The sequence below is a fragment of the Hemiscyllium ocellatum genome, chromosome 32 (assembly GCF_020745735.1).
Source record: "Hemiscyllium ocellatum isolate sHemOce1 chromosome 32, sHemOce1.pat.X.cur, whole genome shotgun sequence".
Classification (NCBI taxonomy): domain Eukaryota; kingdom Metazoa; phylum Chordata; class Chondrichthyes; order Orectolobiformes; family Hemiscylliidae; genus Hemiscyllium; species Hemiscyllium ocellatum.
Window position 1 is genome coordinate 23,180,675 of NC_083432.1, and position 27,483 is coordinate 23,208,157.

The following is a 27,483-nucleotide window of genomic DNA, read 5'->3' on the forward strand; positions in this document are numbered from 1 at the left end:
GGCAAAAATAGTTTCTATCCTTGTGTGCACAGGACATAATTTCAAAGTTTACAAGCAAGTCAATGTACTAAACAATGGAGACAAACAATCATAAACTTCAGTGGGACCTGACCAGGCATAGGTCAGATTAAATTTAAACAGGAAAATGTGTGGGAAAATGTTTTAGGCAGTAAAATTAGGAGGGACAATATGAACTAAATAATACAATTTTGCAGGAAAGAGACAACAAGGGTATCCATGCACATAAATCTTTGAAGGGGAAAGAATAAATTTAGAAAACAATGCATAAGATTCTAGACTTGATACAAAGAGAACAGTAATGCAGCCTTTATAAAATAGAAGTCAAGCCTCAGTTGGAATAACGTTCAATATTGGGCATGACATTTTTGGAAGGAGGAAACCTGAGGATATAGAAGAAATTTACTCAACTGGCATGAAAAGGCAAGGAACATCAGGTTTCAGTGGAGAATGGAAGAGCTGGGAATGCATACTTATTAATGAGAAGGTGAAGAGGCGATCGCTTAGAGGTTATTTTTAAAACTCATGCCTTGATGGTGCAGGTAGAGAGAGGCTGTTTATGTAGAATGCACCACGTGAAAAAATGGTGGTGGAAGCAGATTCAACATTAACTAAAGAGAATTAAGCGCTTGAAGGGAAAAATGGCAACGGGGAGTTTAGGAGAGTGGAACTAATTAGAAAACTCCACCAAACATCCAATAGATCAAACAACTTTATCCTCCACTGAATCATCCAATGATTCCTTGAAGTTTATAGAACTGTTCAGCCCTTTGCATCAATGCTGGGGCAATCCAGAGTAACACCTCTCTCCTACTTTCCTCTCACAGATCTGTATTTCCACTGTATCAAATAGCTATCAACACTTTTCCCTGAAAAGGTGCATTTCTTTCTGACCCAAATACTCTTGGTAGCAAAACATTTCATGTTCCAGCAACTATACAGCATGATAAGCTATAAATACACACTAAGTAGTTCTCCAGTAATAACATTATAATTGAATCTGATCATTTCCTTGTTTGACTTTCACATTTGTGCACTTTACAGCACTGAATATTGAACACAATCTTTGTTTTTCTTGGCACAATGCCACTACTGCTATCTAGACTGAGATGAGGCAACTCAATACAGACCAAAACCTTGCAACCTCATAAGACAACAAGATATATCAGACTTAGGTCATTCAGCCCATCAAGTCCACCATTCGATCATGACTGATGTTTGAGACCCATTCTCCTGCCTTCTCCCTGTAACATGACCCCATTACTAATCAAGAAACTGACTTAACTACACAATGACTTGTACTCCACAACCTTCTGCATGCAGTTCCACAGATTGACCACCCTCTAGATGAAGAAATTCCTTTTCTCCGTTCAATTGTGTCATCCCATCACTGAGGCTGTGCCCTTGGTTCCTAGTCTCTCCTATTTGTGAAAATACCTTCTCAACATCCACTCCATTCAGGCCTCTCACTATTTGAGAAGTTTCAATAAGGTACCTCCCATCCAACACACACCCCCTCCCCCCACCAACCTTCAAACATTGCTGGTTACATCCATTAAAAAAAATAACAGATTAGTTGTTGTCCTGTTTCCCCCTTCAGTCAAAGCAAAACGCTCAGAGACACAGTATAGGTTTACCTCCTCCATCTCCACATGATATACATTGAAGGTAGTTTGCTATAGACCGCCAAGTATGACAAACCACAAAGTAGAACATTCCCCAGTGTAGCAAAAAGCCAATCTCATGCCTCCAAGTTGAGTCTCACGACATGGTGAAAAGCAAAAGAACCCGACTGATCCAAACTGAGAAGTTTCTTACATGTGAAGATTTGAGGAGAAGAGTCAGGCTGAGAACATGTATAAGGTACAAGCAGGCAGGGAAAGAGTGAAATTTTGAGTTCTGTGAAAGAAGGGTTTCAGCTGAGCATGACTCAGATCAGATAAGAACTTGCAGTTAACAATGAGGTGCTGGAGGCAAAGGTAATGGTTTAACAAGGTGGCAAAGCATTATGTAGAGCCATCTAACAAGATGAGGTAGTATTCAGTATGGAACGTCAGTTACTAAGGTGAGCAGTATTCATTTTGTGAAGCCAGTTATTCATTCTACCAGCAGATGGATTAATCCTTAATGTTAATTGTTGATTATAATGGTCACTCAATTACTATGAATGTTGTCTTATTTGGATGTTCCTCCTTGCAAATTGACTATATAGTTCATTGAGAAACTACTCATCCAGAGAAGACCGTGAATTCATGTCCCTGTCCACATTGGCCAACGTTCTCTCTCCCTCCAGGGATGAAGGGGGTAAAACTACACTGTCGGAGTGTTTTGCTTCGACAGAGGGGGTGGGGGGAGAAATGGGCCGACAAAGTGAGAAAGTGAGTCATATTAAACAGAACACCCCAGACACTAAACTAATAGGGTAGCTTCCACAATAAATCTGGCTGAGCTACGTTTTAGAACAAAAGCAAACAAATCCAGCAACCAGCAAAAAGCTGGAGGTCAGCTATTGTCAGATCTGCATGAGATTGTTACAAAAAGTCCTCTCTCTGCACTGTTTCTATAGAGGAATATAGTCGCCTTCACATCAAGAATGAAGCAGATCACAGAAGGGGAGGGGGCAGAAAGTGTGCACTGTAGAGATTCATAACATTTTTTGCATTTTTAGTATCAAATGAAGCTCAAATCAAGTTATTCCACTTCACAGTCAAGACTACCAATGTATTAGAATAAAAGTTCCACTTGTTGGTTTAAAAGAAATCAGTGAGTACATCTGGAGTCATTATTCAACCTCATCATGTGCAATACAGATTAATTCACCTTATACAACATCATCTCATTCCAATTTCCTCTACGATTAAGCTATGCCTTCACTCGGATTTACACCAAGTAAGCCAAACAACTTTAGGCTAATGATCCAGCTGCAGGGAAAATTTAGCCTCAACAATCAAAATTGTCACAGCACAGTTCCATTTCAGTGGAAGTAGTTCCACAGCACTGCTCATACATGATAATTTTATCATTTGCCATAAAACATTATAACTTACTTGCCCCAAGAGTAGTATATCGAAATATTAAACATAGCTACAAGTTTTATCTAAATGATGAGAGAGAAATGATATCAGTGCCTCATGTTGTATACTCTCCGATTCAATGCTTTTTCCTGAATTGCTAATAAAGACCATTCTATTCTTAAAAAGCGCAATATCCTCAGTTTTTCCCCAATCACACTGAATTAAGTACGTACCTAGGCAAACTCTATGATCAGAGAACAGATTAAATCAATGCTGTTTACTTTGACCACTGCGAACAAAATGGCCAAAAAACTGCCCAGCCAGTTTCCCTCTTCAAAAGAAATTATATTTCTCATTCTGTGCGAAATTAATAAGTTCCTCAAACCACCCCCCCCCCCCAGCAAAAAAATTACTTCCAAATATGAATCTTCCAGGCCAGAAATCAAAATCAAACTATAATCAGTTACATCAGGATTACATTAGGATCACTAGAAGAGTGTGATTAAAAAAAAATGATGAAAACATTACAACTGCTTAGACTCATGCAAGAGACAGATGCACAATATTTTGTATGGAGTTGCATTCAATATTTATAGCACTCACAACTTACAGTAGTGTGGAAAAGTTCAACCAAATTGATTCATAACTATCTGATTTAGGGTTGCAGACAAGAAAAAAAGCTTGATGCACCCGAGTCTGTGTACTTAACACCAATTTGACATAGCTCTTGGTTACATGTGGCTCCAGCTGCATGATAATTAAATACTCAAAATGATTACTACAACCAAAAACAACTTTCAAAATGCATTTGCACTGCAATGGCTGGTGGGTCCTGGCCAGACAGAACCTAGTTTACACTAGCTGGTTCCTGCCAAGCAGGAGCTATAAATGCGTCATTCAGGAAAGAATATTGCGCATACCTACATTTATAGAGCTCATTCCCAAGGAAGAATCCCTGCTTTCTTAACATACAAATTATTTTCAGTACACCCAAGCCCCCATAGCTTAGAAACATTTAGTGTTGGCCATTTAAACTGGATATGCCAAATTATCAAGCAGGCAGTATTGACTGTTTTACAAATATGCGCAAAAGTTTAAGATCATCCGCACATAGCAGATCCCAAAAGGCAAACAAAGATGGTGACCACCCACACTGTTTACTTTTATACTTGGCATAAAAATGAATCCACCATTTTGTCATGCAGCAGCAAAGTGTTGAGGACACTGACACTTCGTTCAAGGAGTCGAAGTTAGAAGTCATTGTACATGCCCCATTATGAAATAGAACATAGAGTATAATCTAAGCTTTTAGCCAATAGTCTGAGAAACTGTCAATGGCCTGAAATATTTACAGTTTGGCTCCACAGGGCTGCCTGCCCTAAATTTTTTTTTAAATATCAAACTTTTATTTGTTGCTAACAGAATTAATATGTCACTTGGTCTACAATTTCAATTTCTCCAAGCTACCACTACTTTCTCTTGTGTCATTTTCCCTCCTCTACATAGCATCCTCATGGTCCAAGGGTTTCTCACCACACCCAAAACACCATCACAAAAGGGGTGGGGGTAGGAGGCAAATTTAGAACTACCGTGGCCAGTAAGGGCACCGAATCCACACTATTGATGTTATTCTGCACCACACAGTAGTGACTTAGTGAAATGAGACAAACCACCACTTCTACTTATTCTTCCACCATCATATTCAATTAATGTGTCATAAAACATCAGTTCCCTTGTACACTGCTATTAAGTCAACAGTTAAACTAAACGCTGTTTTGTAATCTTGTTAAATATACCTTTTTACAAAATGGTTATACAAGGAAACTACATTAGAGGGGAATTTTAAGTTTGTTTACAAATTAGATTTATTAAAATTACTCAAAATAAGTACACTGTTCTCAGTACATGTATGGTCCCGTGCAATTTTTATTTGCATGCAAGGTGAGCATCACTGGCTGGGGTAAAATGTATTCCCCTTGAAGAGGTTGTGTTGAGCTGAATTCTTAAACCGCTGCAGTCTATATGCTGTAGCTCGATCCTCAATGCTGGTATGGAGGGAATACCAGGATTTTGAACAAGCAACACTGAACGAAGAGGGTTAGATTTCCAAGAAAGAATGAGGAGTGGTTTGGAAGGGAATGTTCAGATCATGGTGCTCCCGTGTATCTGCTGTATTTGTCCTTCTACATAGCAGTGGCCATGGTTTGGAAGGTGGTGCTTAACGAACCTTGCAGTATAACTTGTAGACAGTACACACTACTGCTAATGAAAATTGGTGTTGGAGGGATTGGATGTTTGTGAATGTGGTACAAATCAAATGGGTTGTTTGTCCTGGATGGTGTCAAGCTTCTCGAAACTTATTGAAATGCGCACACCCAGACAAATGGCGAGTAGTCCAACACACTGACTTGTGCCTTGCAGACGATTGGACAAGGTTTGAGGAGTCAGAAGTCAACTTACTCATTGCAGGATTCCTAGCCTCTGATCTGCACTTGTAGCTACTAGTCATACGGCTCGTCCAGTTGAGATCAGTTTCTGGTCAATGGGATTCAGAGATGCTGAACATTGAACATCAAGGAACGATAGTTAGATTTTCTCTTGCTGGAAGGGGTCATTGCCTGGCATTTGCTGTCGTACAAATATTACTTAGCACCTGTCAGCCTAAGCTTTGACTAATGTCCAGGTTTGGCTGCATCAGGACATGGACTGCTTCACTGTCTGAGTCATCGTGAATGTGCGATGTTCAGCACCAGTCAGCAAACATCCCCACTTTTGACTTTATGATGGAGGGAAGATCATTGATGAAGCAGCTGAAGATGGTTGGGCAAAGGAAATACAAATGGACAGGAAGTGAGCTTTGTGAACATGGTGACTGCACAAACTGCTGCAGTTTAATGTGTAACACCTTACTGGGATTCTCATTGGTTTTCGCAATTTGTTGTACAAAAAACATGTTTTTCTTTAAAACAAATTATAGTAGTTTTTTTTAAATCTGTAAAAGGTATTGAGACATCAATTAAGTGAAGTAAAATTGTGAAAACTTGTTTAAATCTCAATAATATATGAATGTACATTTGCAAGATTGTAATATTTACTCTTTCCAAACTTCTTAAAACTTCTCACTGAGTACAAGTAACATCAAGTTGTAAAGACTGAAAATTGCCAACTGGAGGTAACAATGCAAAATTAGAAGAGGTACTAAATGTTAAATTCTTTCAGAGACGTGGAAAAATATCTAAAATAATAAAAGCAGAAGACATAGGGACAGAAGTATGCCATTCAGTACATCAAGTCTGTTCCAACATTCAATAAAATCATGGCTGATTGGAGTGGAGGATTATCCACTTTCCCGCCTTTGCCCCATTACCCTCAATCCACTTGTTGATTTAAAAAAATCTACCTCAGCCTTGAACATACTTAATGACCCAACCTCAACAGCCTCTGCAGTAAAGAATTCCACAGATTCATTACCCTCAGAAAAAAGTCGTAAGAACCAAATGTAGGAGTAGACAATTCAACCCCTTCAGCCTGCACAACGCTTTAAACACAAACACAGTTGATCTCAACTCAGCCCCACTTTCCTGCCCACTCCCTATAACCTGGAACTAATTAAACATTTGTCTATGTCTTCCTCAAATATCCATCGCATTCTGGGGTAGTGAATTCCAGAGACACTCAATCCTGAGAAAAATAATGTTGTGGTTCTGTTCACCAAGCTAGGAGTTTTTGTTGCGAACATTTCGTCCCCTTTCTAGGTGACATCCTCAGTGCTTGGGAGCCTCCTGTGAAGCGCTTTTGTGCTGATTCCTCCGGCATTTATACTCGTTTGAATCTGCCGCTTCCGCTTGTCAGTTGCTGTCCGCTGCAGTGGCCAGTATATAGGGTCTAGGCCAATGTGTCTGTTGATAGATTTATGGCACTCATCCACAAATTCTATCAACAGACACATTGGCCTAGACCCTATATACTGGCCACTGCAGCGGACAGCAACTGACAAGCGGAAGCGGCAGATTCAAACCAGTATAAATGCCGGAGGAATCAGCACAGAAGCGCTTCACAGGAGGCTCCCAAGCACTGAAGATGTCACCTAGAAAGGGGACGAAACGTTTGCAACAAAAACTTCCAGCTCGGCGAACAGAACCACAACAACAAGTACCCGAGCTACAAATCTTCTCAAACTTAGAGAGAAATAATTCTTCCTCAACTGTTTTAAGTCTAACACTCTTAGCCTAAAACAACAACCTCTCATTCTATTTTGCCTCAAAAGGAAAAACATTCACATTACGTCAACTTTGGCAATTGCATTTAGCAAATTATGCACCTCAATTAGAGATACCATCATGTGTTTTAAATAGGCGAACTCAGATTATATTTTGGTCCTACATTCTCCTAAAAGAGGAAAACAACCTCGTTACTTCTACACTTAAGCACCCCACCCCACCAAACCCCAAAAGAATCTGATCCGAGCTTCAATAAAGTCTCCTCATTTTTCTAAACTCCAATGAGTACAGACTCAACCTACTCAAACTCTTCAAAAGATGATCTATTCCATACCTGCAATCAACCTGATGTACCTTCTCTGAACTGCCTCCAATGATAGGACTCTTTCCTTAGATTAAGGTGCTCTACACTGTTCACAATATTGCAGGTTTGGTCTGAGAAATGCCATTTATAGTTTTCAAAAGAACTTTATTTTTATACTCCATTCCCTTTGAAGTAAAGGCCGACAATCCATTTGCCTTCCCTGCTACCCATTGAGCTTGGATGCTAGCTTTTTGAGAGTCATGCACATTTCTGCAGTCTTTCCCCAATTAAGCAATATTCAGCTACTAAAGTGCATTAGCTCACATTTTCCCCCCACCCGACAAGCTTTTGCCCACCCATTTTACCACTCCATTGGTTCTGATATCCTCACTACTTATACTCACACTTTATTTTATAAATGGGAGAAAGCTAAATATTAGAATTCAAGAACTGCCAGCACAAAAATGTTCAATGATATGAATTTCTTTTACACTTTTTTTATTTGCACTTTATTGAAGGAAAATATTTACCATATTTATGCTATTTCAAACACAACATACAAGATTTTTTAACCCACCTTTCCTGCAATAATGTTCTTAACTTTGCCTTACAACTCAAGCACTACCAAAGTGGAAATCTTAATTTCTGTACATTTTCCAATGCAATTTTTCTTCTAGAATGGTCAGAGAAGAATTGGGTGGAACATGATCTCAGGGAAGGGAGTGTCAAATTTCTAAGTCTAGTTGTAGTATTAAGATTGTATCAGGATTTATCTATCTATCCCAGAATATTGAGAGAGGCAAGAAAACAAAGTGCTGAAGCATTGACAAATATCTTTAGTCCCAGAGGTCTGGAGAATAGCTTCTTGTCCCATTGTTCAAGAATGATGGTAGTAGAGATAATCGAGGAAATTATGGGTCTGTGAGCATGTTGATGGACAAGATCTACGTGCAATTAGAAGCAAGTGGACTTATCAGCCCAACAAGTCCACACCGACCCTCCAAAGAGCAACCCTACCCAGACCCATTTCCCTCTGCCTAATGCACCTAACACTATAGGCAATTTAACTTGGCCAATTCACCCAACCTGCACATTTTGGACTGTGGGAGGAAGCCAGAGCACCCAGAGGAAACTCACAGATGTGGGGAGAATGTGCAAACTCCACTCAGACAGTCGCCAGAGGCTGGAATCAAACCTGGGACCCTGGTGCTGTGAGGCAGCAGTACTAACCACTGAGCCACCGTGCCGCCCCAAAGTTAGTGATAGACAGCATGGTTTTATGCAGTGGGGGTCATGCCTCACTAAGTTGATTGAGTTTTTTGAGATGACAAAGGTGATTGACGAGGGAAAAGCAGTTGATGTTGTCCACATGGACTTCAAAGTCTTTGACAAGGTCCCTCATGGCAGACTAGTACAAAAGGTGAATTCACATGGTATTAGGGTGAGCATGTAAGATGGATACAGAACTGGCATAGCCATAGGAGGTGGAGGGTAGCAATGGAAGGATGCTTTTTGGAATAGAGGGTCGTGACTATGGTGTTCCACAGGGATCAGCGCTGGGACCTCTGCTGTGTGGGCTCCATAAGTTTGGAGGAAAACATACCTGGTCTAATTTCCAGACAATATCAAGACTTTGTATTGGAGTTGCAGATAATGAGGAGGATTGTCAGAGGATACAGCAAGATATAGATCAATTAGAGGCATGCGCAGAAAAATGGCAAATGGAGTTTAATCTAGACAAATGTGAGGTGATGCATTTTGGAAGGTCAAGTATGGGCGAAAATTATATCGTGAATGGCAAAACCCTAAGGAGTATTAATATACAGAAGGATCTGGGTGTGCAGGTCCACAGATCACTGAAGGTGGCAGCACAAGTAGATAAATAGTTAAAAAGAGACCTATGGCATGCTCGCCTTCATTGGTATAAGGGCAGATAGGCTATGCTACAGCTTTATAAAACTTTAGTTATGGGAGACTTGTAATACTGCGTGCAGTTCTAGCCTTAGTACTACTTAGAATGATATTTTAAGGTTTACTAGAATGTTGTCTGATATGGGGGATTTTGGCGATGTATAACCTTGAAGAAAGGTTGGATAGAATGGATTTGTGTTCACTGGAATACAGTAGGTTGAGTGACAACCTGAAAGAATTGTAAACGATTGTGAATGGCATGGATACAGTAGAAAGTACTAGGTGGAGGGGGGGGGGCGGGAAATCAGTTTAAAAAATGTGCAAGGCAGGAAGCGTAGCCTTACAAGGCAGTGCTGGATGTTGTGAAATGCATACAAGTAGATAAATCCCCAGGACCTGATCAGATGTACCCTACAACTCTACGGCAAGATATGTGATTGCGTCTTACTGAAATATTTGTACCATCAATAGTCACAGGTGAGGTGCTAGAAGACTGGAGGTTGGCTAATATGGTGCCACTATTTAAGCAGGGTGGTAAGGACAGGCCAGGGAACTATAGACCAGTGAGCCTGACATCGGTGGTGGGCAAGTTGTTGGAGGGAGTCCTGAGAGGCAAGATGTACACGTATTTGGAAAGGGAAGAAAGGATTAGAGATAGTCAACAAGGCTTTGTGCATGGGAAATCATGTCTCACAAACGATTGAGTTTTTTGAAGTAGTAACAAAGAAGATCGATGAGGGCAGAGCAGTAGATGTGATCTATATGGACTTCAGTAAGGCGTTCGACAAGGTTCCCCATGGGAGACTGGTTAGCAAGGTTAGATCTCTCAGAATACAGGGAGAAGTAGCCATTTGGATACAGAACTGGCTCAAAAGGTAGAAGACAGAGGGTGGTGGTAGGAGACCTGTGACCTGTGGAGTGCCACAAGGATCAGTGCTTGGTTCACTACTTCCTGCCATTTAAATAAAATCACTTAGATGTGAACATAAGAGGTACAGTTAGTAAGTTTGCAGATGACACCAAAATTGAAGGTTACCTCAGATTACAGCAGGATCTTGATCAGTTGGGCCAATGGGAGTTCAATTCAGATAAATGTGAGGCACTGCATTTTGGGAAAGCAAATCTTAGCAGGGCTTATACACTTAATGGTAAGGTCCGAGGGAGTGTTGCTGAACAAAGAGACCTTGGAGTGTAAGTTCATAGCTCCTTGAAAGTGGAGTCCCAGGTAGATAGGATAGTGTAGGCATCATTTGGTACGCTTTCTTTTATTGGGCAGAGTATCGAGTACAGGAGTTAGGAAGTCATGTTGCAGCTGTATAGGACAATGGATAGGCCACTTCTGGAATATTGCATACAATTCTGGTCTCCTTCCTATTGGAAAGATGTTGTGAAACTTGAAAGGGTTTAAGAAAAGATTTACAAGGATGCTGCCACGGTTGGAGGATTCAAACTATAGGGAGAGGCTGAACAGGATGGGGCCATCTTCCCTGGAGTGTCGGTGGCTAAGGGGGTGACCTTATAGAGGTTTACAAAATCAATGGGGGGCATGGATAGGATAAGTAGACAAAGTCTTTTCCCTGGGATGGGGAAGCCCAGGGCTAGCAGGCATAGTTGTAGGGCGAGAGGGGAAAGATATAAGAGATACCGAAGGGGCAACTTATTCACACAAGCGGTGATACATGTATGGAATGAGCTGCCAGAGGAAGTGGTGGAAGCTGGTACAATTGCACCATTTAAAAAGCATTTGGATGTGTATATGAATCGGAAAGGTTTGGAGAGATATGGGCCAGGTGCTGGCAGATGGGACTAGATTGGTTTGGGATATCTGGTCAGCATGGATGGTTTGGACTGAAGGGTCTGTGTCTGTGCTGTACATCTCTAGGAGTGCCTGGAACACGCTGCCAGAGGTGGTGGTCAAGGTAGATACAGTTGCAGCATTCATGAAACACCCAGACGGATACATGAATTGGAAGGGAAGAGAGGGATATGGATCCTGCAAGTGAAGAGTGTTCTGATATGGTAGGGCAAAATGTGTCAGTGCAGGCTTTTGATTTGCACAGGGGGAACTGTTCCTGTGCTGCATTGTTCTTGGTCACCATTTCAGTCAAAACATATTCAGCTAATTGTAGTCCAAGAATACTTTGCTTGAATCATTCAATAGATGCAGCTATACATCTTGTATTTATTCAAAAGTCTAGACAAGAAATGTTATAATCTACTTGTAATGTTAAAATTTCCTTGCTTAATTCTAAATCATTTGTTGAATAAGTATATATTTAGTCAACAATAATAATATTATTCAAGTCTGAGACTCAGAATTTTTTTTTAAGAAATGCCTGCGAGCCAAACATGCACGAGTATTTTCACAGTCACAGAACTTTATGTCAAACCAACAGAGCCTGTAATTTGCATTTTCAGACTGCAACATCAACTCATACATGAGCTAAAATCAGAATGGAGGTTGGAAGGAAAGGCATTCCAAGCAAAGAACTTCATTTTACTCCACCATGGAATTCTTTTCACACACAGGACATGTTAAAAAACATTGGTTCTGATTTTTTTAAACCATTATTTCACTGTTACAGATCTACCTTAAAGATTTTGTTTAGCTATAAATTGACTAATCTTAAAATTCAATCTAAAATCAGTTTGTCCCTAAAAATATTCATTGTCTATTTCTTGCATTTAACCTCAACTTATGTTCTTATCACTTCAGACATGCAATGCATAATTTTCTACAATTTACAAACTGCAGTTCTCTCTATAAGCTTTGACTGAATAATAAAAAAGTTCATAGCAATATGTTTTTGTCTGTGAAATGGGAATAAAGTACAGGTAAATAGCCCAGTAATGCAGAAAGACTAATCATTGAGAGTGCTACTTAATTTAGATCAACTGTCACAGTAAAATAATTCATTTCAAAAGCCTTGCGCAATACAATAAGGCTAATATTGCATTTAGAAACAGTGCTGTCACATTTGATTCTGCCACATCTTGCGGACTTGCCCTCCAGCAGCAGTTTCAACTGTTGTACCAATACTAGATATACACTTCAAACAGATGGCTGGGAGTGTACTGCAGGCTCTTATACAATTATGGGGTTCAGATGCATCATAAACCACAGGAGTGAAACTGGAGAAGTTTATTAATATAATTTGAACCCAGACAATTGCATCATAATTTCTAATGTACGCCAAACCATCTGGCCTTTATATACACAAGTTTGGTTTTAAAACCAATGATTTCTTTCCCTTGTGTAAAAGATCCATAAAGGCTTTCACCACACAGTGGAAAAGATGCCATAATGGTACCTACAATGAAATAGCACAAAACAAAGCAAGGAACATTATTTTCTTCATTTTCATTGCTTTAAATCACACCCCAGATATATAATCACAGGTCATGCTTTGATGCTGAGTAAAAGTCCGAGAAGTGATGACTAAACAGCAACATGCAATTATTTCACTACATAGCCTACAGGGTTCAAGAAAGCAACGTATCATTAAACTTTCAAGGGAAACAAAGGATGGGAAATAAACACCAGACCTTGCAGGAGACAGAGTGTATGGATTCATTTGAAAATGGTAATAATTTGAATACAATCGGGTGGTGTATTAGTAAACTTCCAAATATACTTCCTTTCAATATTCCAACATAAATTTTCACTATTTAATCTTTGCTCACAATTATGTGTTGTGACATTTTATGTATCAAAACACCAGCAAAATTTTAAACAAGCAAAGTTCCTAGTTTTAGGCAGAACTCCTTTCTCTTTGGCTAACATACTATCTCCTCTGTCTTGCACGTCCTTAAACTCAGTATTGGTTCATAACTATGTTCCAGATACAGGTCGTTCTGCTATAACACTTTTCATCAGCAGGAACTGGCTATAAAGCTAATGACAAATTGTCAATGTTGCTTGAATAATGCTTTTGCCAGAAATGCTGATTCTCCTGCTCCTCGGATGCTGCCTGATCTGCTGCGCTTTTCCAGCACCATACTCTCAACTCTGATCTCCAGCATCTGCAGTCCTCACTTTCACCTAATGCAAACCTTCTGTTGAAGAGGTACAGCGATTTTCTACTAGCAATCCTCTACTGTAGAAGATTCTATAACAGTTTTCAATAATGCAATTTCACATTATAGCAGAACGGCCTTTAGTGCTGTGGAAATACCTTAAGGCCCCAACCTGCCAATGTAATCACCATTGTTTTGTTGGCAAAGTAGTTAATTTGTGTACAACTAGGTCACAATAAGACAAAAAATATAAACTGATCAGATGTTAAAATAGTGGTTACTGCGATACTAATTTTGCCAGGAGAACAAAACTCCCCGCTTCTTATTCTTACTTAAAATTTCCTGCCTTACTGTCTCTCATCTGGCCATTCCATTGCCCTACACAGCATCAAACACTAATCTTTTCCAGCTTCATCCTTCTGCATAATAGTTCCACTGTATGGCTTTCTCCTGGTTTGATAAACCAGGTTAGAATCTTTTGAAAGGCATGTTTCTCCTTTCTTCCTAAACATTGTCAGTGCAGGCAGAAGTTTCATTCTTCGTTGCCACATATTATCTTGCTGCTTTCTATCAGAAACGTTTGACATTATCAGGTCATATTCTATAAACCCACAACTTGACTTCCCACAAGGCTCTGCTACACTGTCCAACTTCCAGTCAGATAGTGACAAAGTCAACTTTTATCTACCATATATATTTGTATAAAAGGTTGAGTTTCTAACTCAAAAAAGTCAGGAATTAATATATAAGGGGTCAAAATCCACTCTCTCCTAACACCGTTATCCAACGGTTGCCAAGCCGGTGTCTATTCCTGACAAGTTTGCCTCCCAAAATAGCACAGAAAAGGAACAAAAAATTTGATTTATTTCAAAATGTAAAATCTTCCGTGTTCTCCACAAACCATCCAGGGCTGATTTTGAAATTTGCAATGCCTAATTATCTAGCCTGTTTCAGGGTGAAGATTCAAATAGACCTGCAAGAAACAGAGCACGGATATTTTATGCAACTTAGGCTTTCCAGATCTATGTCTTTTACTACACCAAAATCCAAACTATGCAACAATCTCAGTCAAAATGCAACAATCTACACCTACAACACAACCCAAACTTCAGTCACTACCAATCCCCATTACATCCTCCTGCCTGAATAAAAATTCTCATCCTCATTTTCTCATCTCCATGTCCCGTCATAATCTATTATAACCTAGAACATCATCCTTCCTCAGCTTTGTAAAATATGTGCATTTATGCTGTTTGGACACTACAAAACAATTCCCAAGCAGTGAATGACTTCTGAAATGTAGCCACCATTGCTTTGTAAGCAAAGTAGCACAACTAGGGCACAATAAGACAAAAATATAAACAGAATTTTTTTTAAAAAGTGGTTACAGAGATATTGATTTTGCTGGGACAACGGAACCCCTCGCTTCATCTTCCAAATATATGTTGTAGGATCTTTTACATCAAGCTGAATTGGGCGACTGTGTTTAGCAAATAATCTAGAAAACAGCAACTCCGAGATCTTCCGTAGTTCTACACTCAAGTGAGAACTAAGATTGCAATCCTAAACAGAGTGGAACTTGAATCTACAACTTTTTGATTCATAAGACACAGTGCCAACCACTAAAAAAAAGTGAAGATCATAAAGCATCCTTCTGCATAAAGGCATACTATGGTAATTTAGTTCAGTCTTTCATTTTTCAAGTGTAAAGCAATTATAATCAGGACAGTGAATGAACAGGTCAGTACGTGAAGTGCTTAAAAAGTGAAATCACTAAACAAATATTTTTGCAAAGTGCATTTCTAAAGTTGCATGTCACAGAACCATTTATTGAAACTCTTACCGATAGGATCAGCTCAATTTTGACTCTGGCTGCTCCTTTAGTCAATCTCAATATAAAGTATTTGCACAAAATTTCAACTTTAAAATCATTGTGGAAATAAGTTACCAAAGCCAGTAGCTTGTTCAGCAGCTGCAAAATATCTGGGCAGATTCTCAACAAACTGCTGTACAGATCCACACAACATGGCACTGCCAAATGTTTTGGCTACCTCAGTCAGCAAATTTGGCTTTTCCTTGCAGGGTAATGCACTGCACGCTGAAGTAAGGATGAAAACTAGCTAGAATAGATATAACATCCATGTACAAATTTGAAGGTGGTGCCAACAAATATGCAATATTTTGAGATTTCTGCCTAAATTTCTTCCTTAATTCTAAGAGGCGATCCAGTATTTTTAAAGGGCAAATTAGGTTAAAGGGATAAGTTAACAGAGATGTAGTAGCAAACATTTAAAAGGAGATACTTTAGAGAAACACAATAGATACATTGCAATGAGAAAAAAAAAATTCCGTGGTTAATCAACAAGTTAAAGATGCAAACTTCAAGAAAAAGATAGCACTAAGTTTGGTTTCATGTCAGGAGTCTGCTATTTTATATTTTTTCCAAAAATTAACAAAAGGTTTATTGACGGAGGAAAAGCTTGAGTCAAGAGAAAACTCAAATTATTATAAATGAAAAGTAATAGTTCCCAAAGATATTTGAAAAGGGAAAAAATAATGTTCAAGTGAACATCGGTCCTGTAAAAAGCAAACCTGGGAAATTAGTAATGGAAAACAGGAAAGCCAGAAAAGTTAGCTATTTAGTATCAATCTTCACTGTGGAAGATACAAGAAACATCCCAAAAACAGATATAGATCAGGAAATGGAATTGAGGAAAATTAGAAGTGATATAGGCAAATTGTTGGAGCTGGGATTGACAAGTCGCTAGGTCTTGCTGGACATCATCTGAGCCTGTTAAAAGAAGTAGCGGCTCAGAGTTGATTGATCGATATCGGTTTTAACATTTCCAAAAGTTCCCTAGATTTAGGAAATGTTCTATCACCTTACAAAACAGTGAATTAACTCTTTAAATAAAAGGAAGGGGTGGTTAGCTGAAAGCAGGAAACTACAGGCCAGTTCGCTTAACTTTTTATTATTCATGGAACGTGGGCAGCAATGGCTCGGCTAGAATTTACTGCTCATCCCTGATTGCCCTTAAGATGGTAGTGAATAATCGTCTTCAACTACTGCAGTCCACTTTCCGTTGATAGACCCACAATGCTGTCAAGGAGGGAGCTCCAGGATATTGAACCAGGACACTGAAGGAATGGCAAACTATCTCCAAGTCAGGATGGTAAGCAATTGGGAGGGGAATTTGCTAGAGGTGATGTTCCCACATATCTGCTGTCTTGGTCCTTCTAGACTGTAATAGCTCATATCCCTCTAAACCCTTCCTGTTCATATACCCATCCAGAGGTCTTAAATGCTGTAAATTGTACCAGCCTCCACCACTTCCTCTGGCACTCATTCCATACACTCATCACCCTGTGTGTAAAACAGTTGCCTCTTAGGTCATTTTTACATCTTTCCCCTCTCATCCTCCTAGCCCTCTAGTTGGGGACTCCCCCACCCCAGGGAAAAGACTTGTCTATTTACCCCATCCATGCCACTCATGATTTTATAGACCTCAAAAAAAGGTCACTCCTCAGCCTTCAACGATCCAGGGGAAAACAGCCCCAGCCTATTCAGCCTCTCCCTATAGCTCAAATCCTCTAACCCTGGCAACATCTTTGTAAATCTTTTCTGGACCCTTTCAAAATTTCACAGCATCCTTCCAACAGGAAGGAGACAAGAATTGCACGCAGCATTCCAAAAGTGGCCTAACCAATGCCCTGGACAGCCCGCCCAACTCCTATTCTCAATGATCTGACCAATAAAGGCAGGAATACCAAGCGCCTTCTTGACTATCCTATCTACCTGCGACTGCGCTTTCAAGGAACTAAGAATCTGTTCTCCAAAGTCTCTTTGTTCAGCAAAACTTTCCAGGATCTTACTATTAAAAGGTGTGCAAGTCCTGCTCTAACATGCTTTTCCAAAGTACAGCACTCACATTTATCTAAATTAAACTCCATCTGCCACTCCTCAGCCCACTGGCCTATTTGGTCGAGATCCTGGTGATCGGCAAGGTAACCTGCTTTGCTGTCCACTGCATCACCAATTCTGGTGTCATCTGCAAACCTACTATTATACTTTTTATGCTTACATCCAAGTTTATATAAAATGACAAAAAGTAGCGGACCAGCACCAATCCTTGTGGCACCCACTGGTGTTAGAAGGTAGGTGATATGGGCTATATCAAAAGTAACTGCAGAAAATTGTAAAAGATGTCTCACATTGCTTGTTGCAAGGACTCGTGCTGGGTCTCATCTTTTTACAGTTTATATAAATGGCTTGGTTAACAGGACCAAACAAGTGGTTACAAAAATTTGCTGATGACACCAAAATAAGCCAGTTGTGAACAGGACTCAAAGAAATAAAGGGATATAGGTTATGAGAGTGGACAAAGATTTGGCAAAAGAGTATAATGTTGGAAAATATAGAACATTTCATTTTGGCATAAAGAATAAGAAAAACAGTATCCAAATGGTTAGAGATAGCAAAGGCCAGAGATGCAAGGTGATTGGAGTATCCAGGTGCATGAACCGTAAAAGGTTGAACCTCATGCTAACAAGTTAATAGGATGTTAACATTTATTGCAAAGGGAACTGAATACTAAAATAGGGTGGTTTTGCTTTAGATATATGGGTTGTTTGTGAGACCACATGCGGACTACCACATTTAGTCTTGGTTTCCTATTTAACGTGTAAATAAATGCACTAGATACACTTCAGAAAATATTTTGCAGACTACCACCTGGAATGGGTGGGGTACCTTGTGAAGATAGTTTTGACAAGTTAGGTTTGCATCTACTGGAGCTTAGAAAGGTGAAAGGCAGATGAAGCAGGATTAGGCTGCTCCTTATTTGTATGTTCACATTTATTCTACTGGGCAGTGGAGAAACACACAGCATTCCTGTGTCCATGCCTGCTAAACCAAGCATACAGGGGAAAACTGGCCTGAAAATTATTATTTTGAACATCACAATGTGGTGGTGCCAACTCATAAGGGCAATACTCAATGACAGCAGCAAGATTCCGAGTTCCCATTTATGGAGCAAAAAGTTAAATTACAATTTTGATAAACATAGGATTCCAAAAATGTCTTTCAATCACAAGTGCAAAGAAGGAAAAGACTAAGTTGCTAATGCAGGTATGAACACATTAAAATTTTAAATCAGAGAACTGATCAGTATCACATTGTGTCAGATCTGTGTTTCTTTGGGTTACAATTTGCATTAATTTATATCACCCTTCTGCATTTGGACATTAACGTATAATGTTTTTGCTGCTCAGTTCCCCAGGTTGGTGCAGCAGCGTGTTCACAGTATCTACTTCCCAAACTTTCCAGCTATGTTAATAATAATGGGAGTTCTGTATTACCAGTTGAGATGAAATATGAATGCCTTTTAGTCATATCATTACAGTGACTTTACACCCTTCGATCTTTCTCACCCAAATTACAATGAAAAGCTCCTTAAAATAGACTGCATCACAGTCATGAGAAAAAAAGTCAACGTAAGGATGTCATGGCTCCAAAAAAAAACCAATGAAGATTCGATCCTAAGATTGATTCAGTTGGCACTGGTGTGGTTGAGAATGTCATTTGAACTTATTAATTCGATTATATAATCATATTAAACATAAAAAGTAATATTACCACCCTATAAACCACAGCATAAAATAATCTTAAAGTTAATCTACCTGTACTAATAATCAAGGAACTATGTTACTCATTTCAACCCTAGAATAAATTTCTCTCCCCTTCAATCTTGCATATGATAAATTTTCTCTCAGAATCTCAGCTGACTGCAAGTACAGATTACTGCAGCACTTGTTATAGACCAGTACAATAGAGTTATTATTCAGAGGAAAATACACGTAGTACACTGGGAATTCTTTTGAAGAGGTGGAGATTCTGAAAAATTGACATCAGCAAACTAACCATAACACCTTAAAAATACTTAATCACCATGTCCAGGGAATTAATTATGCCTGCATTTACTTTACTTTCTTTTAAAAGAAAAACAGCACTGTCAATTCAAAGCTGATCAATTATTTGATTCATTTTCCAACACTACTCAACGCTCTGCCTGCTCAACTTTAAAGCTTTGAGTGTGCATTTTATGTGTACAACATAAAAGGGAAATGTATTCTGGTATATACAGGTTATGTTGAAAAAGGTATATATAGGTATATATAAAACAGCTGTCACACCAATGTCTAGAAGGCAGCTAAGATAAGGTAAAAAGACGATTATTTATGATGGCAAGTATACGAAGTTGCATTGGAGTCAAGGAGAGCTTCTTTTCTTCTCATCATAACCAACAGCCAAATGCCTAAGAACTTGAACACAACAATGGCAATGAGCTTGCACACTAAGTTTGACAGGACACAAACATATACACATTAACCAGTCAGACTAAATGCTGTACTCTCTCTCAAAATATTTAACTTTTACATCTTTATTGTATGGAACTTTCGCCAAATCAACATGTTTCAAGAATATCAATATGATCAAAATTTGTATTCTGTTCTATATTTTTGGAGCAATAAGTACAGATAATTATGAGTTTCGGAACTAATTTAAAGGTAAAAACCAAGGGTATTTATTAAAATCATAGAGACATATCAGTACTTAATGTTATCCTGCTATTAAAGTGAGCCCTCTCAATGCCAAGTCTGGCCATCATATAGAAGATTTACCATCAGGGCTCCAATAGTCAAATAAAATGCATGTTCTTATGGTTGTGTGTGTGGTGCATGGTATGGTTACTATGTTACCACAATGTTTCTAATATGTTCTCCTTGGAAGGCAGCTCTCAATTTCTTACAAACATTTGTGTAAGAGAGTGATTCAATGTCTTGTTTAAACCGATGACTTATCTTAAAAATGGCCACTGCTAGCAAAAGGTTATTAAAGCCTGCCAAAGTTTGTACTAGTGTTAAATGATGGGGGGTTACATTGTCATCAAAAAGTAGATCTTCCATCAGACATTGCATTTCATGTTTTGGAACTTGGTACATAATATTGAAAAATTGTCTAACGTACAAGGAATAATCCATCTTAAACATAAGAGGAAGCACAGAAGAATGTACCAAAAGGGTAGTGATGCCAAAACACATCACTCTTTGATACCTTAAGTTTCGATTTATCACATTGATTATTGTGCTGGATTGCAGTCTGTTTTAATACAGATCAAACTGGCACACCACACAGAAAAGAATGGTTGCTAAACTTTACACACAGGTTTTGTTATTTAACATCAGTCCATTGGATAAATTATCCCATGACAATCAGCAAAACAACCACATTCAGCTCAAAAGACTAACAACACATAGGATATTAGAAAACAGATATTAAACACAAAGTCAGGCCACTCAAATCAATTCAAATCTCACTGTTACGGAACAGCAACAACAACTACCTAGAACTAAAGATGAATGGACAAACTTGCATTATGTAACTATCTGCCACAACTGGGAAGACAAAAAAATACTCTCACCCTGAGAAGAAGCTAAGTCATCATGGTAAAATAACATCACTGAAATACAGAAACCCCCAGCTGCTTCGTCATCAAGAGAACTAGAAGATGCTTCAAGACCACTGATTTTAAGCATGGTAGATTTATAAACTAAAGATCAATATTCCCAGCTAAAAAGAAATGTGACTCAGAGAAGACTATACGTGACAGATGTGCCATGTTGGGAAGTCAAACAGCATTGGCAAAAAGGAAAGAAAAGCAGCAAAAGGGAAAGTAATAATCTAAAGGCCTTTTCATCTGGCCACTTCCACCATATTTGTGAAGTACTATAGCAACAATTGAACATTCAAACATTCACCATGCTGCAGCATGGCAATATTCCTGAACTGGTTTGGTATTTAAATCATTAATAATGATAGATGATTGCTACATCCTTAACAGACTGACTCATACTCTGATAAATCCATTGGACATTCCAAAATGTTGTTGATGTGACCCCAAACAGCAATTGTGATTGACATGTTGTTTCCCCCCCAGTAGCAAGTAACATAGCCAGTCCAATCCTATTTTTGATCACAAGTCACAGAGGCTTTACAGCAAGACATCAGTTATGAACAGAAACCTAATGGACCAGCTATCTTAGCACAAATCAGGAACAAAATCCAGAATTCTCCTTTTCTCTTTGAAGTAAGGTCATACTGGGCAGTGCATTTATCACTGAATCACATGGGCGACAAATCTCACATTTTAAGCAACGGTTCTAAGTGGATTTTAAATTTAATCATGAATCAATGGTTTTATATGCAATGCTTCATTGTTTATAAGAAAAACAAAGTCAAGGCTCTCGAAAATACAAAGTAGTTATGTTTTCCTTCCATTGTTTCCAAACATCATTAAGTGCGTATGTCAGTGTTCATAATTCTGCATAAAATCTAATATTTTAAATTAGCACAGAATAAAGGATATTAAAACATTCAAAATGCAGCAGGATACTGGGCAATGACAACAGGAGAGGAATGAAATTTTCTGGAACAAACGATCCTTCTTTATTCACTGTTCTTCACTTTCTATATTTAAAAGAAAAACACTCTCAGGCAGGACAAAGAAAGAGGAAATCGATAACCAATGCTTTGAAAGTGACAGATTATTACCAATCATGTGGTTTCACCTCCTACAAAAATTAAAGCTTCCATAATATAGTGACATTCCTTTTCTCATTCCAATATTAGAGTGATGATAAAATGGCAGCTAGTGACTCCTGCAGATCTTCACTAGTCAATGTTGAGATTACAACAATAAACATTTTACATTAACAAAGGAATGAGGGCATTGTTACTAAATTTTGCAGATGACACAAAGCTAGGTGGAGCGACAGGTAGTGTTGAGGAAGCAGGACAGCTGTAGAATGACTTGGACAGGCTAGGAGAATGGGCAAAAAAATGGCAGATGGGATAAATTGTAGGATATTGTGAGACCATGCACTCTGGTAGGAAGAATTATATTTATTTTGTAAACTGGGAAGGCTTCACAGGAACTTGGGAGTCCTTGTACAATATTCTCTCAAGATTAACATGCAGGTTCAGCTGGCAATTAGGAAAGCAAATATAATGTTAGCATGAACTTTGAGAGGACTACAATACAACAGGAACTGCTGTGGCTGTTTAAAGGGAATATTGAGAAGCTTTTGCCCCCATATCGAAGGAATGATGTGCTTGCACTGGATGCAGTCTAGAGAAGGTTTACAAGAATGATCCTAGAGATGCAAGACTTTTGATATATGAAGAATGGTTGAGGAGTGCGGATCTGTATTTGATGGAGCTTAGAAGGTAAGGAGGTGGGGAAATCTCAATGAAACTTAGAATACTGATGGGCCTGGATAGAGTGAATGTGGAGAAGATGTTTCCACTAGAAGAGACTAGGACCTGAGGGCACAGCTTCAAGATTGTGGGAGAGCCTTGAGATGAGGAGGAATTTCTTCAGCAAGAGGGTGTTAAATCAGTGGACTCAAAGCTACAGAAGGCTGTGGAGACCAAGTCATTGATTTATTTAATACAAAGGTAGAAACATTCTTGATTAGTACGAGGACCAAAAGGTTATGAGGAGAAGGCAGGAGAATGAGGTTGAGAAATGTATCAGCAATGACCAAATGGTGGAACAGATGTAATAATCTAAATGGCTTAATTCTGTTCCTATGCCTTATGGTCTGATAATTTCTATTAGTTTTCAATTCTCATACATACTGTTGATATTCATCACAAACAACAAGGTAAAGCTGCTTATACTCACCTAAATTTAATACTTGGCCAGAAAAGTTTGTTTTTAGGAATTGTGGAGAATATGATCAATTCCCAAAAAATGGCTGACCAGGACTCAACAAGTGTGTTTGAGCAGAAACAACATTCATCAAAACACTCAGCTCAGAATCTCAAACCATCAGGTGCTGCAAAAGCAGCAGACAAAATCACTTCATCTTACATAGAGTATCCAGTGTTACTGAGATGGAACAAAAGTAACAGAGTATGAAAAATTTAGCATGAAGACAGCAACCAAAGTATGATTTATTTTCAAACTGCATTAGGTGAAACTTAAAAAGTGAACTATTTTGGCTCAGAGACAAAAGTTTCAGATAGAAAGAGTAAGAATAAGAGTGGGGAATGATGGAAAAAAAAAGGTATATCGATTTTAAAAATTGAATTAATTTTAACAGAAATACTTCACACCAATAAAGAATTGCAGTATATTTAATATCAGAGGAGGGATGGTTAATTCAAATTCAACTATTCACTGCAATGAAGATGCTTGCAAATCTAACACAAAAAAGTGGACATGCTGTATCTGACAACTGAGAAGTTCCAAAGTCAGGAGGCTTTGCTGGGTGAAAACATCCATTTATATAAAAAAAAACTAGTCCATCTCTCTCAATGTTGCTTGCCAGACAAAAGCTGTCCTATATTCACACTCTTACCTCCTAAGATTTTCCACACCTTGTCATCAGGTCGACCCTCACTCTTCACATATTTTGCTGATCCCCTCCTCAACAAGTCTTACAAATCTAACAATCATGAAAATACTCTGATTACAAAGTCATTTGAGAAATTGTGTTATGTTACACTCAGAAATAATAGCACAGCAGCAATCATTTCCCTAACAGCTACAAGTATTACATCAACACTACTGCATAAGCCAAGGCCTGCCAAATCCTCTGCCCCAGTTCATCCATCCTTACCATTTGCCAAGAATCTAGTAAATTGAAGAGGGGTACCGTTATATGACTACAACTGACCTGCAAGATTGCAATTAGAAAGTGACAGCCGTAGCAGTGGCCATGAACTCAAGGCTGAAAGTAACAGGACACCAATTGTCAATGTGTAGGCTCAAAGTGAAACTCACCAGGCTTTTTTGGTAGATAGAAGGCAAAGACAGACCCTTGCATTCCTACAGTTAAAACCATCTGGAACTATGATGGGGAGCTGCTGTGACATCACAGGAGTGACCTCAGGAGTCACAGGAAGGATTCATCATCCCCAATTCGAGTAAAAAAAAACTGCGTCAAATGCATTTCAAACAACAATGGCGAGACAAAACAAGGCGACTTAGTATCACCACACAAAACTTTGTACCATCAACTCAGGGGAAGCCCCCTACTTACCCCAAACCCTCTGGGATTTAAACCAACTAGACAGGCGCTGAAGTGCTGCCATTCATCTTTTCCAGAAGGAAGAGCCAAACAAACCTACTTTTGAAAACAAAAATCTCTGCATTGGCAGAAAACGCTTCCAACTCGGATCCAGTCGCCGCCCGGTGTCCGGGAGACAGGGAGCGGCGGAGGTGGGATTTGGGTCGGATTCAGCGGCGAGCTGAAAGTTTGAGGGATGAAGGTTGGCGGCGCGGCCTGCGGGACTGCAGCGGCCTGCGGGGGGGGGGGGGGAGGCGACATCCCAGCCCCTTCACTGCCGCTGCCTGACCCCCCTCCCCCCGCTGTCACTTCATCTGCTTCTTTATTCCTTTTTTTTCCAACAATTACCTGTTTTCGTCCGACCTTGTTCTCGCCGACAGTCTCCGGCAGTAGTGCTGCGCTCTCCGCCACTACCACCATCCCCCTTCTCTCCTCCTCCTCTCACCGCAGCCGGGACTCGACGAGTTAAACCAGCGGCTCAACTCCCATCCGGGCCTCGCACTGCTCCCCTCCGCCCCCAACACGCCGGAAATGACATCACGCGCACCGGCCTCAGCCAGTCGCAGGGCCGCATTGGCATCAAGCGCACGCGTACTGTCGTCGGTGTGCACTTTGAAAGGAGGGGCTGCCATCATTCATACAGGCAGAAAGTAACGCTGCAAATCAAGCAAAGTTGCAAATTTCATGGGCTTTCACAATGTTACATGTGTTTGCACAAAATAGTTGGTCGCAACAGAGGTGATATAGGATCACAGATGCAGTTTCAAATGAAGGCCATTCAGCCCATTGTGTCCAACTTCTCCAATCTATCTACACAACGTCTATTTCCCAGAAACGTTCTCATAAACCTTCTCTGTACTCTCCCCAATATCTTCACACTTTTCTTACAGTTTGGCGTTTGGAAGCAGAGTACACATTACTTCAGCTGATATCTTATAAAAACAGAAAAAGCTGACGAACAGCACTCTGGCAGCATCTGTAAAGAGAAAAATAGAGTTAACATTTTGAGTCGAGTGACCTTCAGAGCTGAAAACAGCTGGGAAATATATGCTGATGACAGAAGGGGATTGGTGACCCAGTAAATAAGTAGAATATGTGGAGACAGTGCCAAGAGAGGGGAGAAAAAGGACACATAGGAACAGGAGTACGCCATGCAGGCCCTCAACACTGCTCCACCATTCAATTGTGGTTGATTCATGATTAACATGTATCCCTACTCCATATACTATCTTGGACCCATATCGTTTAATGTCCTGACTCAATAAAAAATTGTCTATCTCAGATTTAAATTTAACAGTTCAATTATCATTGACTGCCATTTCAGAAAGAGTGTTCCAAACCTCCATTGTTCAAGTTAAAGTGCTTTACCATATCTCTCCTATATTGCCTGACCCTCGTTCTTTTCTTGATGAAGGCTCTATTCCTAATGATGGGCTTTTGCCCGAAACGTCGATTTTCCTGCTCCTCGGATGCTGCCTGAACTGCTGTGCTTTTCCAGCACCACTATAATCTAGAACCTCGCTCTTAGATCATACTCCCTGGTTGTAGAATCTTCAAACAGTTGAAATACTTCATCTTTATCTAACCTGAGTTTCCCTGTTGATATCCTGAAGACCTCGGTTAGATCACTCCCTAACTTTCTAAATTCTAGAGAATAAAGGTCTAATTTATCTAATTTCTCCTCATAACTTAAACACTTATGTCTGGGTATCATCCTGTACCCTCTCCAGATTTCAAAAAACATTGTTCCTAAGGTATCATGTCCAGATCTGCTCACAGTGCTGGAAGGTTTGTTTTCAGACATTTTGTCACCATACTGGGTAATATCATCAATGAGCCTCCAGAAAAGAACTGGTGGTATGTGTTTCGGGTTCCTTGGGTTGGTGATGTCATTACCTGTGGTGATGTCAGTTCTGTTTTGATGTCATTTCCTGTTCTTTTTCTTGGGGGAAGTGGATGGTAGATGGGATCCAAGCTAACATGTTTGTTGATAGAGTTCCGGTTGGAGTGCCATGCTTCCAGGAATTAAATTAGATTAGATTCCCTACAGTGTGGAAACAGTCCTTTGGCCCAACCAGTCCACACCAACCCTCCGAAGAATAACCCACCCAGACCCATTTCCCTCTGAATTATGCACCTAACACTATGGGCAATTTAGCATGGCCAATTCACCTGGCCCACACATCTTTGGACTGTGTGAGGAAACCAGAGCACCCAGAGGAAACCCGCTCAGACACAGGGAGAATGTGCAAACTCCACACAGACAGTCACCCGAGGCTGGAATCGAACCTGGGACCCAGGTGCAGTGAGGCAGCAGTGCTAACCACCAAGTTATCTCTGTTTGGCTTGTCCTAGGATGGATGTGTTGTCCCAGTCGAAGTCGTGTCCTTCCTCAGCTGTATGTAAAATACTAGTGAGAGTGGGTCATGTCTTTTTGTGGCTAGTTGATGTTCATTTATTCTGGTGGCTATATTTCTGCCTGTTTGTCCATTGCAGCATTTGTTACAGTTCTTGCAAGGAATTTTGTAAATGACATTAGTTTTGCTTGTTGTCTGTATAGAGTCTTTCAAGTTTATTAGCTGCTGTTTTAGTGTGTTGGTGGGTTTGTGGGCTACCATGGTGCCAAGGGGTCTGAGAAGTCTGGCAGTCATTCCAAGATGTCTTTCATGTAGGGGAGAGTGGCTAGAGTTTCTGGACGCGTTATGTCTGCTTGTTTGAGTTTGTTTTTGAGAAATTGGTGAATTGTGTTCATTGAGTACCCATTCTTTTTGAATACAGTCTATAGATGATTTTCCTCAGCTCTTTGTAGTTCCTCTGTGCTACAATGTGTGGTGGCTCATTGAAATAATGTTCTAATTCAGCT

The 27,483-nt window shown here is 39.6% G+C and overlaps 1 protein-coding gene across 1 annotated transcript in view; it reads right to left on the reverse strand.

Moving 5' to 3' along the window:
• Positions 1-25,108, reverse strand: part of spop (speckle type BTB/POZ protein) — a 121,363-nt gene extending 96,255 nt beyond the window's left edge. The window contains exon 1 of the mRNA XM_060849110.1: positions 24,969-25,108. The gene's annotated coding sequence lies outside the window, so the exon portion shown is untranslated. The remainder of the gene's footprint in view (positions 1-24,968) is intronic.
• Positions 25,109-27,483: the final 2,375 nt, after the last annotated feature.